This window comes from Canis aureus, chromosome 6 (genome assembly GCF_053574225.1).
Source record: "Canis aureus isolate CA01 chromosome 6, VMU_Caureus_v.1.0, whole genome shotgun sequence".
NCBI classification, from domain to species: Eukaryota; Metazoa; Chordata; class Mammalia; order Carnivora; family Canidae; genus Canis; species Canis aureus.
In genome coordinates this window covers 19,383,147-19,400,287 of record NC_135616.1, presented here as the reverse complement: position 1 = coordinate 19,400,287, position 17,141 = coordinate 19,383,147, and the positions used below count along the sequence as shown (strand labels likewise).

The 17,141-nt window shown below is 40.5% G+C and overlaps 1 protein-coding gene across 4 annotated transcripts in view; it reads left to right on the top strand.

Annotated features, from left to right (window-relative positions):
- CHST9 (carbohydrate sulfotransferase 9) overlaps positions 1-17,141 on the top strand; it is a 241,549-nt gene that overhangs the window by 48,856 nt on the left and 175,552 nt on the right. The window lies entirely within an intron of this gene.

The window sequence follows — 17,141 nt, the reverse complement described above, 5'->3', positions numbered from 1 at the left end:
CTTCTTTTTTTAAAAAAATCATTCATTTGATTTACTTCTTCCACTTTTGATGAGGATAGCAACCACTTTTTTAAAGATTTATTTATTTATTTATTTAAGGGGGATGGCAGCACAATGGGGTGGGGCAGAGAGAGGGGGGTAGGGAGAGAGAATCCCAAGTACACTCCATGCAGAGTGCAGAGGAGCCAGGACCCTGAGATCGTGACTTGAGCTGAAACCGAAAGTTGGACACTCAACCAGCTGTGCCACCCAGTCACCCCTACAACCATTTTTAAAAAATCAAATGAGCACATGCTCCCTCTGCTCATCTCTGGATACCTCCGTATACTGTCTTTTTTTTTAAGATTTTATTTATTTATTCATGAGACAGAGAGAGAGAGAGAGAGTGGCAGAGACACAGGCAGAGGGAGAAGCAGGCTCCATGCAGGGAGCCTGACGTGGGACTCGATCCCGGGTCTCCAGGATCAGGCCCTGTGCTGAAGGCGGTGCTAAACCGCTGAGCCACCTGGGCTGCCCCGTATAGTGTCTTTTTTATGTGATTTTTACCCATTTCAAGGCCTTTGTGTTAGCTGTTCTCTCTTCCTAAAATATGTTTTCCTTGGTTGTTTCCATTGCTGGCTTTTTTATTATTATTATTATTCAGGGTACAGTTGAACTATCACCTTCCCTCAGCATCCTGTGTAAAATAGATATCCTCCAATGTTTTCTCTCCCAGCCCTGTGTTTATTATTCTGTAATGTGGCTTTATGGCACTTTTCCCACCTGTAGTCATGTTTTATGTTTTTTACATATAGTCTACTTCTCTCAATAAGGTATAAGCATCTTGAGGTAAGGAAACTTATATGTTGGTCACCAGGGTATCTCTACCCCTTCTCCCTACCTTTCAGGTCCTGATTCAGTCCTCACTTCATTATGTCCCCTTAGTGCCCTCCAAATTCAGTGTTTATTCCTATTCACCCCACTCCCTGTAACCTGCTTCTCCCAGGGGACTTTGCCTGGCCTTTTAACCCAAGCCTTCTGAGTCTCCTGTATTCCTGGGTGCTTTTGCCTTATACTCCAGAAGCCATACTACTAGAAATGAAGCAGTATTGGTTGTCACAGTTGCTTAAAATTTTCTGAAATTGAATATTCAGTGGCCAACCTTTGCTACAGTGTCAATTGAATCAACATCATAGATGTTTAAAAATCTAGTAATAAGTTTAATATATTTGTTTCCAAATATGTTTTCAGCACAGGTAAAGAATAATGCTATTGCTTTAGCTTAGCACTTACCCTCTTCAGAGTACTGTCCCCTGCTTCTGTTTCTTTTAGGGGCTCCTTTTCCTCTCCTACATTATCTATGGAGTTATAGCAGAAACTGCAATATTGCAATGGAACTTCATCTGTCCATTGACAGGCACCTAGCCGATGCTGGGTCCATCATTTATAGTATACCACACATCATGGTGACAGCAAATTACTAGTCCAAGGGATGGGTGGCCGATGCGAGCTTGGACAATGATTCCCTTTCTTGGGATTTCAGTTTTCAATACCAGAAGAATGGGCTCAAGTGCCTAACCCGTATGATACAAAATTCAGAAGTGTATGTGACTATTCCCTACCACATGGGCCAGAGGAGCTGAAGATACTAAGCTGGAGAGAGAAAGAAAAAAGCAGTCAGGAGGAGAAGAGTAAGTTGTAGACAGAGCCTCAGTAAGTGTTTGGGTTCCTGAACTAGCTTCTTCCAAGATTCAACACTGCTGCTGCCTGGTGTACTTCAGATGGCTTGTAGGGGCAGAGACTTTTTCTATTCTTCCCTTCTCGGTTCTTTGGCTGACCTAATAATTAAATTGACATTAAAGAGATTAACAAGAGAAAAAAATTGAATTTCATCTGTATTAGAACCCCATAAAAATATGAGACTCAAAGAAATGACCAAAGAAGGCAGCTTTATTTTTCAGTTCATTCTTTGTTGTTGTTTTAAATTGTTTAAATTCAATTTAGTTAACATGTAGTGTGTTATTTCCAGGGGTAGAATTTAGTGATTCATCAGTTGCATATAACACCCAGTGCTCATTTCATTAAGTGTCCTCCTTAATGCCCATCCCCCAGTTACCCCATCCCTCCACCCACCTCCCCTCCTGCAACCCTCATTTTGTTTCCTGGAGTTCGGCATCTCTTATGGTTTGCCTCTCTCTCTATTTTCATCTTGTTTTATTTTTCCTTCTCTTTCCCTATGATCATCTGTTTTGTTTCTTAAATTCCACATATGAATGAAATCATATTGTATTTATCTTTCCCTGACTTATCTTGCTTAGTATAATATATTCTAGTTCCATCAATATTGTTGCAAATGGCAAGATTTCATTCTTTTTTGGTGGCTGAGTAATATTCCAGTGTGTGTGTGTGTGTGTGTGTGTGTGTGTGTACCTCGCATCAAGAAGGCAGCTTTTATAACTTAGACAATAAATTTGTGAAGAATTGACAAGAGAAAAGGGTTTGGGCCTCGGGTAGTAAATCGATGAAGATGTAACAATGTTTGTTTATATGATCTTCTCAGCCCTAAATTCCCTAACTCTGGTGGTAAGGGTGACTTCTACCCTCCTGGTGCAGGGAGGGTACCTTTTGCATGGGAGTTATATTTTCTGGTTTCAGGGAAACCGTGGAAGGTCCTTCCTGCACCAGCTATTTCTTCCTTTTTTTTTTTTAAGATTTTATTTATTTATTCAAGAAACAGATAGAGAGAGGCAGAGACACAGGCAGAGGGAGAAGCAGGCTCCATGCAGGGAGCCCGTTGCAGGACTCAATCCCAGGTCTCCAGGATCACACCCCGGGCTGAAGGTGGCGCTAAGCCCCTGAGCCACCTGGGCTGCTCTCTTCCTCGTTTTTAAATTGAAGTATAGCTAACCTACAATGTTATTAGTCCCAGGTATACAACATAGTGACAATTTTGTAGCGCCAACTGTTCCATATGTTAGTTTTAATTCAAAATAGTCAGTATACTAAAGTGGCATACTTTGGGGTGACATACTGTGAACCTCTATAGGCTCACATTGGATTTCTGTCACTTGTGGCTCAAACCGTCCTAACAAATCCACTCTGGCTTTCACATCTTCATCTTCTTTCCCACCCTCAGTAAGTAGCCATCTTTCTCAAAATGGGAACTGGAGCTTAAAGGAACCTCATGAAGGACCCCATTAGCTTTATTCATCTCTAAGGGGAGGGCAAAGGGGCAGGTGGCACAGAACAATCCTCCTTCATTGTTTTGATGCATTTATGCCATGGACTGCAGGATGCTGCCTCATTCACTGCTGTGCCCTAGTGTCTAGAATGGTATCTGGCATGTCGTGGATGCTCAACAAGTCCTTGCTGAATGAGTCAACCCATACCAAGAGCCACGCTCAACTGAACTTAGAAGGCAAATGAGGCTGGCACTTAATTTTGGATTTTTCAGAAGTTACAGTGTTTGGTTTAGTGGAGATTTTCTCCAGGGATATCCTGGAATGTCTTCCTTGAGGTTAGGAATGTGTGGCTTGGAGAGGCTATACCCTTGTGCAATGTGCCTCTTCATTCAATATGAGGTTTCTGAGATTTATTTATATTTACATATTACACCTCGAATTCATTAACCCAACTACCATATAATATTTCATCATGTGAATATGCCGTAATTGATTTGTCCATTCCCCAAATGGTGTGCATAAAAGTTGTTTCTAATTTTTTGCCATCACAAAACTTCCTACTAAGAACATTCTTGTATGAAATCTTTGTTTGCATGTTTGAGAGTTTTTCTGTAAGGGCTCAAATTGCATGTTCTTCAAAATAACATCCCCTTCAAGATTCTGTGATTCCATATTATATCCTCTCTTTTCACACAAATGAAAATTAGGACTTCTTAAAATACCACTAATGTTCAATGATAAATCTTGTAAAATAGATACAGAAATATTAATTTGGATACACAGATTTCTGTTCAGAATTATGGATAGAAAGATACAAATATAGAGCCCAGAGCCTGTTCTCACAGTGCTTCTTGCTTATTGGTATGCCAACAGAGTAGTTAGCAGTTCATTGAGAATCAATTAAAATAATTACTAGGTCATTAGTGTGGACTTTGAGTGTGAGTGTAAAGACCTCACTCACTAAATAATTAATGGCGACAGGCAGGTTAACTCCTATTGGTATTGATTTGGCATATAATATCACCTAGTCCAAAATTTCTCATTTTCCTAATAAAAATAAACTCAACTGCTAAAACATCATCTCATCCCAGCTTCCTCCTTTTATAAAGGAGCAACTGAAAGGCTTAATTTTGTGTAGCCGAAAATAACAAAACTGGCACTAAAACATGATTCATGATAACTGCATATTTTCCATACTCTACTTTTCCCCTTTCCCTTTTGGCTTTTTCCTCCTGCCTTTCCCTTGAAATCCAAGAGGACTCATGATACTTGAATTACTCGTTTCTTTCCTAAAGTGTCTTGGACATAGCCATTCCAAAATCCAGTTGAGAAGTCCAGCAACCGGATGCATCACCAGGAGCAAGGATATGGTTTCTGTTCCTGGATTGAAAAATCTGCCTGAGCAAGAGAAAACCTTTAGTATTGTAACAGCCCCAGACTTCTAAAGAAAGTTCACCAGAGCAGAACCAATGTCTTTGGGAGCACTGTATTCTACATTGCTTTTCAACTGTAGCTTTCAAGAGTAAATCATGCAACTAAGAGGTTGGGTGGAAAGCTTCATGGTATCCAGTTCATCACAGGTTAAAGAGCTGTAAGACTTAAGAAGCAGAGATTGTTTCTAAATAAAATGATTTAGTTTTCATTAAGTGTTTTCTCTTGTTTCCCTGAGTCACAGATTATCAAAAATGATACTGAATTTTTTATGAGATTGAAAGTAAATATGTTTGTGCTAATCAAACAGAATTAATCGCTGGTCTCCCCTTTACTGTTCACCATCTTTTAGCTCCATGTCTCATGAAGTGAATCACATAGGTTGTAAACATTTGCTTTCATCTCCCCAGCTGGAAGCCCGCTGGGGGTCAGGACCACAGTGCCTGGAGCATAGGAGACACCAATTAAGACTTCAATGGAAAGAATTGGGAATGAGATTCCAAAAACATAGAAGAGCAGACAGTTTATGCAGGACTCACAACACATCCATCTTTGGTGTCATCATAACCTTCCAGTACTGTTTGTGAACTTTGTAGCTCTAGATATTTCATTTTGCCTCTTTTGAAGAATCAAACAACTTTTGAGTGACTATCATGCAAAACAGTCACATAGAGATATATGTATAACCCCCAAATCATTTAATTAATGATTATCACATTAATGGAGTTGCATCTTCCCAACAGAATAGTTATATGCACTGGCCAAACTTCTCCAACTCTTCTAGGCTCAGTATTGGGGGAAAAAAATACACTTTTCATTGAGTCACATAATGAATTTAAATATTCTTGTGGGAGTGTTTTGCTCAGGTTGTGAAGAAGCCTCATCAACTAACTGTTCACAAAGGATTGCATTTCATGGTGTCATTCCTCAAGATCAGTCTGGTTGTCTGTTTTTATCTCTGGCAACTACAGATTGTGATAGAAAATTACGTGAGACAGTTTAGTACAGGATAAATGGATGGGCTCTTAATGATGCCTGGCAATCCTATGTTCCCTATTAAACTTTTTCTCTCCTGTTTTCCAGAGAGACAGTTTCCGAAATGTTACTTTCTCTTTAGCCACCCCCCCCCCCAGCACATTATCTCCCCATGTCTCTCTGCAGATTGCCCCTCCTCCTCCTTCACAGAAAAGTGATAGCATCAAAGGAAACTCTCGGAGCTTCCTTCTAACAGTAGTACTAACAGAAGTAGGCTTCTCTACATCCATGCCATCTCTGGCTCTTCTCTCAGCTTCTTACTTCCTCCTTATCCCTCTCCTCCATCTTCCTCCTTCTCATCTCACTCAGATTCTGTCCGCCAGTGCATCTGCTTCTTCAGTGATCTCCCCTGTCCTCTATGTATTCTCTCTTCCAGTGTCTTCATCGCTTTCTCCATCACATCCTTATATCTGTATTTCTACATGGTTCAATCTGATCCATCTAAAATAACACAAGTCAGATGTCTAGTCTTTCAACCACAGTTTCTCTCTCCCCCTAGTCTACTTCCTCCCCTTTAACTTATTTAAAGAATTTTGTGGAATCACCATCTCCACTTAATTCTCTCTCCTCACCCTGCCCTCACTGTGGTCTGCCCCCATCAACCACTAATCCCGGTAACCTGCCTGCCATACCATCCTCTAAGTCCTACCCAGTCCTCATCTGGGCTCTCAGCAGCATGAGATAGTAGCAGCCTTCAAATGCCACTTTTCTCCTGAGCTCCATGAGGGCAGACTCTTCGAGTTTTCCTGCCTCTCTCTGGCTGTGTTCTCTCTTTGGCTGCCCCTTAGATGTGGATGTTCCCCACCCTTGGCCTTCTTTTCTTGTCACTCTGCATACTTTTCTTGTATAGTTCCATCTGTAACCTGATTCCCCACAGTTTCTACAGGGCCATCTGCTTCCTGGGCAGCTGTATTTCAATGCCCTGCAGATTCCTTAAACTCAGTATATACAAAGCCGAACTCTTCACTTTTCTCCAATGTCTGTCCCATTTCACTATTGAGGCAGTTGCCTCCCCTAAAGACTATGTTTCCATTTGGGATGCATCCACTTTCCTTATTCCTCCTCCTGAGTGAAGGCTCTTCCGCTCTCCCCCCACCCACCAATCCCTGCCCCATGGGCTCTTGGGCCTAAACTCCATGATTTGGCTGTCAAAGCTCTTTGTGAAATGACCCGTGTTTACCTCTCTAGGTTCATGTCTGCTCATGTTCTGTTTATTCTCCAGCTGTATTACATTTCTTCCTGTTCTTGAACTGGCCATCAGACATGTCAATCCCAGGCCTCTGCATGTGCCTCTGGAAGCATTTCCTGTGTCTCAGACATTTAAGTGGCTCATCCCATGTGCACCCTGTACTACCCCATGAAAGCACTCATGGTGGTGAATTGGGAGTGTTTGTTACCGTGCTGGCCACCTTTAAACCACTAGTCCATGAGATCTATGAGAGTGGCAGTAGCAGCCTGTTCCCTGCTGCATCTGCTGTGCCCTGAATGTGGTTCCTTTGGCCAGGGTAGGTAGGACTTTGCTAACTTGTGGAAAAAATTGAGTAAGAGATTTTGGAAAAAAAAAAAAATACTAGGACATGCCTTCTCTCTCAGGTGCATATATGTCAGCCTCTCAGCTTGTGTAACCATGAAAATGACATATTCCGTCAGTGCCTGTGAGAATCCACCATAGGATACCATGGAAAGAAAAGTTCATGATCATACGCTGTCATGGCGACATGCTTCTGCAAAACTTTATAATGCATCATTTTAGTGATGATATAGTTAAATTTTAGTACAATTTAATTTTATGGCTTTTATCTAATAAAAAAGGGTTTAACTTGTATGTTAGTTATTACACTTCTGTTCTTTTACTCAGTGCCCTCACTTCTCTTATTTTCTCAATTTTACCCTTTTGAAATTTCTTTGTTTTCCAGAACACTCACGAGGGGAGTCCATCTGTGTGGCACACAGCACAAAATTGTTATCCACGGGGTTGGGTTGGGTGAGTCAGTTGGGCATCCAGCTCTCAATTTCAGCTCAGTCATGACCTCAGAATGGTCGCCATAAGTTGGGTTCTGTGCTCAGAGTAGAGTCTGCCTCTCTCCTTCTCCCTCTGCTCCTGTGCTACATGCTCTCTCTAAAATAAAGAAACAGATATTTTTTTAAAAAGTTATTATCCACAATATCAGTGATTTTTTAAAAGCCAATAAAGAAGAATGTGGGAGCAGAGCTGACATCAGTGACACAGACAGCTATCATATCTGGATGTTTCCCATTTGTTTGGACCCCATCTCAGAGAAAGAACAAAATCATCCTGTGCAGATGCCATTTTCTTCTTTCAGATGACATTTAGCTGTTGTGTGGGCGGCTGCTGGCTACATAGTTAGTTAAGAATCTTGATGGAGGGAGAATTTTCCTCATTAATTTTTCAAAAATTGAGAAGGCCAGATATCGACATCAAAAATAGTTTAGATATATTCAGAGAGGAAGCGATGGAGAGGCAAAATGTCCAGCTTTCCATGCTGTGGCTGTGCACTGCACGCAGTGCTCGTGGAAATGCCTAAATGTGCTCTTAATGAAAACATTACAATGATAAATGTAGAATTCCAGAATGCTTATTGTATACTGTGTGGGCAAAGTCACAATTAATAGTTGTTGTTTGCAGATGGAAAACAATAGACATAAATATTTATATATTGTATAGTCCTAGGAACATCTCTCAAATTATTTTAATAACTGATTTATCATGAATTATTAGTTCATATAAATTAGGCTCACACAACTATTCATTTCTCATAAAGCGAAATATACTTAAAAATACAAATGATTTTTATCATAAGATATTTGCAGTGGTTTCCTAACTGACTGCTGCATAATAATTAGCTAAGAAAGACATGGTGACACTAAAATTCTCAATTTAAAAAATCTTTAGATGCACAAAGCCAAAGAATATCTAGGAGTAGGAGAAAAGAATAGCAGCCAGCTTTCACACACTCAATAAACCAATGTAGGTTTTACTAAGCCTTCTTTTAAGTTTGCTCAGGAGAGAGACAAATCCATAAAGCAGTCAGGCTGCTTATGATCACGCTGCCAGAAATACACTGTAAACAATGAAATTGCCTCTGAATTTTGGACTCAGGATTTTATGATTGACATTAAGGGTCAGTGCCTGCATTTTAGATCCATCCCCAGAAGCAATTCAATAATCAACAGAAATCAGAAGTCCATTCACTGAACCACTGGCAGAAAATTAGGTAGAGACTCCCAGTTTGCTTTGGATCAAAGGTATGTCCGATAACCTACAGCCAAGGAAAAAGACATAACTGCAGCCTGAAATCCTGTATTCAAAAAGTGAGATGCTATGTTTTTGGAAAAGCTATAAAGAGTTATGAGCAATCTAGAATGGCTGAGAAAATGGTGATGTAGTTAAATAGAAAATGGGTTGTAATGGAAAAATCTAATAGGTTTTAATTCTATTTCTCATCCTTCTGAAATATTTTACATCAACTTGATTGAGCTTGTAATAGCAGGTGTGCATTTGAAAAAATCTGAACAAATTCAAATTATACTATGGCAATACCCATTGAAATTTAAATATCATAAGTCTTTTTTAGTTCACAGCAACAGGTAGGCAGCTTTTCTCTTCTGTATCTCTTGCATTTAAATTTCATGCTTTCTGTTTACAACTGGCGAGCATCAGGTTGTCCTTGATTTCTGCCAAGATGCCAAGTTAACTTGGCTGATGTTAGATTCCAGAAGGCAAAGAGCCTTCTTCCCTGAAGCAATTTCTGATTAAGAAGAAAATGAGATCTCAGGTGTATTTTTAGCATCTGGAATTCCTAAATATTCATTTATTCAGTTCTGACCATGGGGACCCTTTGGGTTGTTATATTTTTTTGTGTGTACAGCGAATAGCACTACTACATGAATCATTATATTGACTTCAAACAACTGTGTTGCCATTCCTTCCAGAAAGCTCCCTTGTAAGGCTCATATAACTTCATAAAGGCATACATCTTTCCACATTTGTACTCTCTGAATATTCATGTGAGTAATTGATGGCCAAGGGCTGCAGAAAGGAGAGAGGATTCCTGAGAACTGGATTTGTGGTTAGGCAACATGATATTTCACCTGCCTGGCCCAGTATGAAACACAAAGATCCTAGGTATGTCATGGTAGTGGTGACTTGCAAAGAGGAGTCTTGTTGCCCGACTCTGGCCATCTTGCCAGATCCTAACAGACCATATTCTTGATGTCAGTGCATAAAAATGGCATCTTCTATTGCCACAATATTTATGTCTACTTCGGAGCAAGCTGCTCACCAGCAATTCTGAGAACTAATAGGGTGTCCTGGGGAAATGAGTAAATCTTCCCTTGTTTTTGACATTTCTCCCCATTACCTCTTAGCCCTCCCCCAGACTTCTTCCTTCATTTTGCTGTGTTCCTGCAGTTTAGTTAAACTAAACTCAGGACATGTTATTCTGTCTTTGTGGTACTGTAGACTATCTTTTCAACAAAGGTAATTTCTATTTTAAACAGCCCACATAATTCTAAAAGATTCACTAGGGTGCGACTGAATACTAAAGCCTCTTGCCAGGTGACTATGCCTTGGGGAAAAGGAAATAATCAGACTTTGTGGGGATTACAGGACACTGGTTCTGAATTAACACTAATTTCAGAAGACTTAAAATGTCATTGTCAGAGTAGGGGGTTGGGTGATGAATGATGTTTGTAGCTCAGGTCCATGTCACAGCGAGTGGGTCATCTCGAGCCCATCCTGTGGTTATTTCTCCAATTCCAGGATGCGTAATTGGAACAGACATACCTAACCCTTGGCAGAATTTCCACGTTGAGGATGCTAAGAAATAGGTATCAGGAAAGAACTTTACCCAAAAACTGTACATTATTTCCTAACAGATATATATCTTAGAGAGGAAAATAATGATTGACGACCACCAAGGGAGCTCACATGAGTAGCTTGTGGCCTTGGCTGAGGCCTGAGGCCCACCTGGATGTGCCTCCTGACCTAAAACATAAGGAAGTTACACAATTGTTCGGGTTGCCTTTCAGCCCTAAAAATGCTGATATTTTGATTCACTTACAACTCATTTCTTTCAGCATTTCTTTTCCTTGAGTAGTCAAACTGGAGATATATTGGGCTCATATCTATTTCCAAATAACCAAATAAAGTTATTCTCTAACCAAATAAAAATGGCCTTGGCACGCCTGCACATTTTCAGTGATCGATTGTTCAATAAACGCTGATATTTTCCTACACTCTTTTGTTTCCATGTACATCAAATTCGCCTTTTCCCCTTCTTCTTGAAGCCTCACCTCTTCGTTGTGGAGTTCTTGCTAGCTTGACATGAAAAATGTGCATTCGTAAGCCTAATGGATAATTACATCAAGGAGGGAGGGAAATTATATAAATTTCAAATTCAGAATAATTACCTAAGTCTTAACTATAACTAGTCATAACATAATTACTTTTTTTTCTTTGACTATTTTTTATCGTTCTGCATATACCAGGCTGATTTTTCATTAACTTTTCATGCTGTTTGTAACTCTATTCCAGTTTGCATTTGGCTTTGCGAGAGAGCTTTGAATAGAGCTCCACTCACAATAGAACACAATATTGTACAGCTTTAATATAAGACAAAGGTTCTTACTGAAGTTGTAAGAACAACATTTTTATTAAGATTAGTTCAGTGAATGAAAGGGACAGGCCTGCCCCCATCTGGGATCATATCTTGGCAGTAGCAAAATTTCTGAGCAGTTTGGGATGGTAGATCAATTTTTAAACATTTTATAATAAATTTATCTGATTCATTCATTTTCAACACATTAAAACATTTGCTCTTCAGTAATTATAACACATGGAGGACCAAAGCAGTGGATCTGACTATACTATCCTCTGCTCTTACTTCTCTGGGTTGTTAGAGAGTGATAATCTTTGGTTCTCTCCTCAAACACAACTTCCCAGCACCCAGGAGTAAGCCATATTGACACAAACATGTTAGAAAAACACTGAGAGGTATTGTGTAAAACTGTGGGTTTTCAGTGACAGAAATCGATCTCCATGGAAGTTAAACCAATAGATAAATAGATGCCTTCAACAAGAGACTTTCTTAGCATCATGCAGCCACTAGAAAGTCCACAGTGGTTTCAGAAATGGCTAGATCTAGACTTCCAGCAGCAGCCTTATCTGGACTCTCTCCACTTGTATCTTCCTCACTTGGCTGTGCTTTCCTCCTGCACAGCACCATTGTAGGCAGGCTCCTGAATCTGATGGCAGAGATATCCAGGGGAAAGTCCAGGCTTTTACTATCCTGTGGATAGTATTTGCAAAGATGGGACTCTTTATCCCCTGATGCTTATATTAGTGACTGAAAATGGACTCTGATCCATCCTGCTGGGGTCTTCTAACCCACATACTAGTTTTTTTGTTTGTTTGTTTGTTTTTAATGAAAATAAATATTCTGACCCAGCCTGTTACAGACCTTCTTGTGTCTCATGGTAAGTGACAATTGACAGCTTTATGCCCCAAAGGGGGTGGGAAGCATAGAGGCTGTGCCACAAAAAAAAGGCATGAAGGAAGGTTTTAAAACTGTACCTGACATCCATGATACCACATCCAGTCGGATAGTGGTGGAGTCGCCCAGCTTTTGAAGGAACTCACCAAGTGACTTCAGAATTCACAACCAGAAATGACTCTGTGGGAGTCTTCCTATCTCTAGGACAATCCTGAGTTTCTGAAGTCCCTAGAACCACTATTTCCTTCAGTGGCTCTTTCCTCTTCAGACATGTTACATGAAGTCAGCATTGTTTACCTCTTTTTGTACTCATGACAACCCCATGAGATAGACACCATTATGATTCTCAGTTTACAGTGAAGGAAACTGAGTCACAGAGAGGGTAAGCAACTTGCTCGTGGACATACAGCTAGAAGTGAAGCAGGGTTTCCCATCCTTTTCAGATCACAGTCACCTGAGAAGCTTTTCTAAAAATATGGATTATCTGCAACATCCCAATTCAGTAGTTGTGGAATTGGTTGGGGGACCTTACAGTTTATGAGAAGGCCAAAGTTATTCTGATGAGTAATCAGGCTCAAGAGCCCCTGATCTCAAGACAAAAAAAGCAGAATGGCAAAGGGCCATAAGGTTTTAGTTAGAGGATAAGCAATAGTAAAAAAAAAAAAAAAACAAGAAAAAAATAACTTTTTTTTGGTATAATTTGTGACAACCTGTTTGTTATATCAGGAAAAGAGCACTTTCTCCTCCAATCATTGCTTTCTTTACCTGTATCCAAAATTTAATCTTAATATAGGCAACTGTTTTCTCGATCAGCCATAGTGAAAAAACACGTTTTTTCTTTGACCGACAATCATTTTTATAATGTGAAATGTAAAACCCCCCACGTGATTCTAAATGCTTTTTCTTCTGCTTGGAATACTCTTACCCTTCCCTTCGTCTAATTCCTACTTATGCTTCAGTTCCCAGGTTCAGTATCACACCTCTAGGAGGCCTTCCTTGACCTACCTGTTTCTGTTAGCCTCCCTAGATATAATCTCTATCCACACTTTGTAGCAGTTCTCATAATTTGCAAATGTTAATTTACTTGTGTGACCATTTGATAGTCAAGCACAGAATCCCACACTAAATTATAAATGAGTGACCATATTTGATTATTTAGTGCTATATTCTACACTATTCCTGACCCATATTAAATATTTAATAATTCTCTGTTAGATGAATGAATGGGTAGGCTCCTTTAAGAAGTCACCAATAATCAGAAAAGATCTTTAAGAAAACACCACCCACCCCTTAATGGAGTTTCTCAAAAAAAAAAAAAAAAAAAAGTGAAGAAAGGCTGGGAAAAACTTAGGGCTTAGAGAACAAGCAGCAAAAGCTGATAAGGAGGCAGTTATCACCTGCAATCACAGTGTAGGCATAAGTAAATAGCCATAAGCTGCAAAAATGGCCAGGGACCCATGGGAAAGGGGCAAGTCAGCAGGCCATTCACTTGCTAGGGAGACAGAGCTAATTCCAGTACAGTTGAATCTGCTGTTCTTGGGAGTATTTTGTTATTGTTGCTTTTTCCACAAAATGTTACAACTACAAAAGACTTTTAATAACACTTATCCAGTAGCCCCCACATGGAAGTCCCCATATCCCTGGTGCTCAGAATCCTGGGAGCTCCTAAACTATGTTCAAAATTTCCGAAAGGCCAGTGAAGCTTCTCTTTCTCTGTAATGTGGCTGGCTGACTGAATAGGAAACAGAAATCCTTTGTGTTTCTTCCAGTCACGTGAGCACTGTGAGGTGATGGGTGTGCATTATTGATTAAAATGAGGAAGTGAATGTAGCTGGTCTGGCCATTCAACCATTGAGAAATACTGAGATCAAGAGGAGGTAAAATGGGTTTGTTGATTTTCTCCAGAGGCAACTCTCATCAGCCTCATATCCAGAGTCTGTGATTTTTTTCAAGAACCCATGCAAATGTTTAAGTGCTGAAAGACATCGTTGTTGGCCTGTGTGTGTGTGTGTGTGTGTACATATATATGCATATATCTATTTATGCATATAAATATGCATTTACATGTAAATATTATAAATGTAAACAGCTAAATCAAAATCAATGCATGATCATGTAAATGCATACAAATCATAACTCAATTGATTTCATTGATTACTGAACAGAAATTATTAATATTTTCATTATGCCTGAAAACTATATAATTTTGGGGTGGGTAGGGTGGGGGTGGAAAGGTAAAGAGGAGTAGTGGCCATTCTGAGGAATAGTGGACAAGGCAGTGGGAATCCTCTGGAGGAACTGAGAGCCCCTTCAGTGGCTGCATGAAGGAAGCCACCAGAGGGGTCTAGTAGCAGAGACAGTATCCCAAGACCATGGCAGCTGGGTCTGGGCTACACAGATGAGCATGGCCTCAGAGGCCTTCATAGGAATTGTAGCCTTCATTACCCGGAGCCAACTGCAGATCTACAGGTTGTTGGTATCATTTTGTTTTCTGCTTATTAAATCTCTTTCTAAAGTATTTTGGAAAGTACTCTTACCTGAAAAGAGCTTTTAAGTCTGGCTTTGAAGTTTGACAACCTGGGTTCAGATCCCACTCGGTCTGTGGAGTTTAAACTCCCTGATACTGAGCTCTCTGAGCCTCTGCTTTCTCTTCAATAAAATGGACTATTAATACTTTAATGCTATTTATAGTAACACTAAAAAGAATAAGATATATAATTGGGGTGTATGTAATAAAAGAAACGCAAAACTGATGACAAACCATTATTTGCAGGATAACTTAGCAATTTACCTGTCCTATGAGAGATGTAGGAGAGGTCATATTAGTAGACCCTGAGAGCCATTCTACCCCAGATGATTATTGGAAATCAAACTTGAACTTGAATCAGAATTACTGAAGAGCTTGTTAAAGCACAGACTGGAGTCCCAATTAGAGTTTCAGATTTCACAAGTCTTAGGTGTGACTTGAGAATTGGCATTTCTAGAAAATTCCCAGGTGATGCTGATGCTGCTGGGCTGTCACTGCCGTTTGGGAACCTCTGGTCTAAGGTCACCATTGCTCTAGCGGTTCATGGGTGACAGAATGAGCCTATGACCTAAATTTAGCCCCTGCAGCATGAAGGGATATCTGCTGAAAGACATGGCACACCTGATTTGGGAATGAACAGTGCCCCCTCACTGCTCCCCATCTTTTTTCCCTCTGGGACATTCTGTTTTTGGGTGTGCAGCTTAGAAACAGCAGTGGCTATCTTGTGACCATCTGTGACCATGAAGAAACATGTGTCATCATGACTCTACAGCTGGCCAGAGCAGGGGACTGGAAGAAGTTGGGGCCTGTGATGACTAGTGGCCCTGATGGTACCTGGCCTAGGGCCTGCGCTTCTAATTATGCAAGAAAAATATCTTTACTGTTTCATCCAGTTTGAGGTGGAAATTGCTGTTTGTTATAGCCCAAAGTATCCTAATTAACACAAGAATGTCAGAGAACCTGAAACCTATAAGGGAACAGAAAGATTTTCGGTAGAAAAACAAACCCATCACTTCCAAACAAGGAAATGTCAGACACGCAGTGTCAAGCAACAGGAAACAGTAGAACCTTACATTGAACTAAGCGAGAGAAAGCAATGAGGTGAAGGCCAGTAGCAAATTACCAAAACAAAACCTTTTCTAGGTGGCAGAAATGAAACAATCCAAACCAAAAAAACTCAGCTATAAAACTCTAGTGAGGAACTCTACGTTGAACATTTACGCTTTTGCAGTAGGATTTATTTTAATGTGTTCAAACCCTGAGGCAAAAGCTCTGTCTTCTTCCATCTGCCTTCCCAGACCAACCTGGTAATAAATTACTCAACTCTGCTTATCCCTAAATAAAGAAAATTAGACTTCCCTATTTCTCTGCTCAGCCAGGAGCTTCCCCTCCCGCTAATAGATAAGACATGGAGGCCTAACTTCTCTCAGAGGTGCCAAAGGCTCAGAGGCCGGCTGTCCTGGACCATCCCTGATTATGAAGAGAAACATCAAATTGTCAAGCTCACCTAGGTAACCAGGGCACAGCCTTGAGGTTAAAAACAAAACTTGTCAGAATCAATTTTGAAATTCACTAGGAGCCACTGTCAGACACATGAAGTGGCGATGATGAACTGATTCAGATAGAAAGTGTTGGAAGTCAAGCAGCTGGCGTCAGCACCAATTAGAGTATGGCACTGGAGGAGCCAGAGGACACACGGCCACGCGCTCCCTTGGAATAAATAGGCTGTCACAGCTACACAGGGGCTGAACAATTAGCTACAATACAGATCTCAGATTAGTCAGAGTTTGCATACTCTTTGCCCATTTCTTTCTAGGTGCAAGACAGCAGGTAGATCCACTCAGTGTTTTGCTGTCTAAAACCCAAAGCAAAAATGAGCAACTTCTCAGCACAATTTAAAATAACCCAGCTTTGGGCAGCCCCGGTGGCTTTAGCGCGGCCTTCAGTCCGGGGCGTGATCCTTCCTGGAGCTCCGGGATCAGTCCCAGGTCAGGATCCCCGCAGGGAGCCCGCTTCTCCCTCTGCCTATGTCTCTGCCTCTCTCTCTCTCTCTCTCTCTCTCTGTGTCTCTCATGAATAAGTAAATAAAATATTTTTAAAAATAAAAAATAAATAAAATAACCCAGCTTCTTCAGACTATGAACAAATGCCACTTTCCAGGGTAAAATGGGGACAGTAAATCCCAGGAACCAATAGGCTGTGTCCCATGGGTTTGTAGGAGAAAAAAAAAGGTAGTGGTGCCTTGATTAAGGACTTACTTAATAAGATCCAGCTCCCTGGTGGCCGGAGGCTATCCCAAGTGTGGGCTCGGAGTCTTGATATTGCAGTGTTACCTGCTTTCACATGCTCTGTTTATTTGCTACATAAATCTTGCTGTGTGGTGGGATTTTCTAGAAACACTATTGGCATCTAATTTTGAATACAACTCAAGACTTCTGACCTCATTATCCTGTAATTATCCCTTACTGCCTT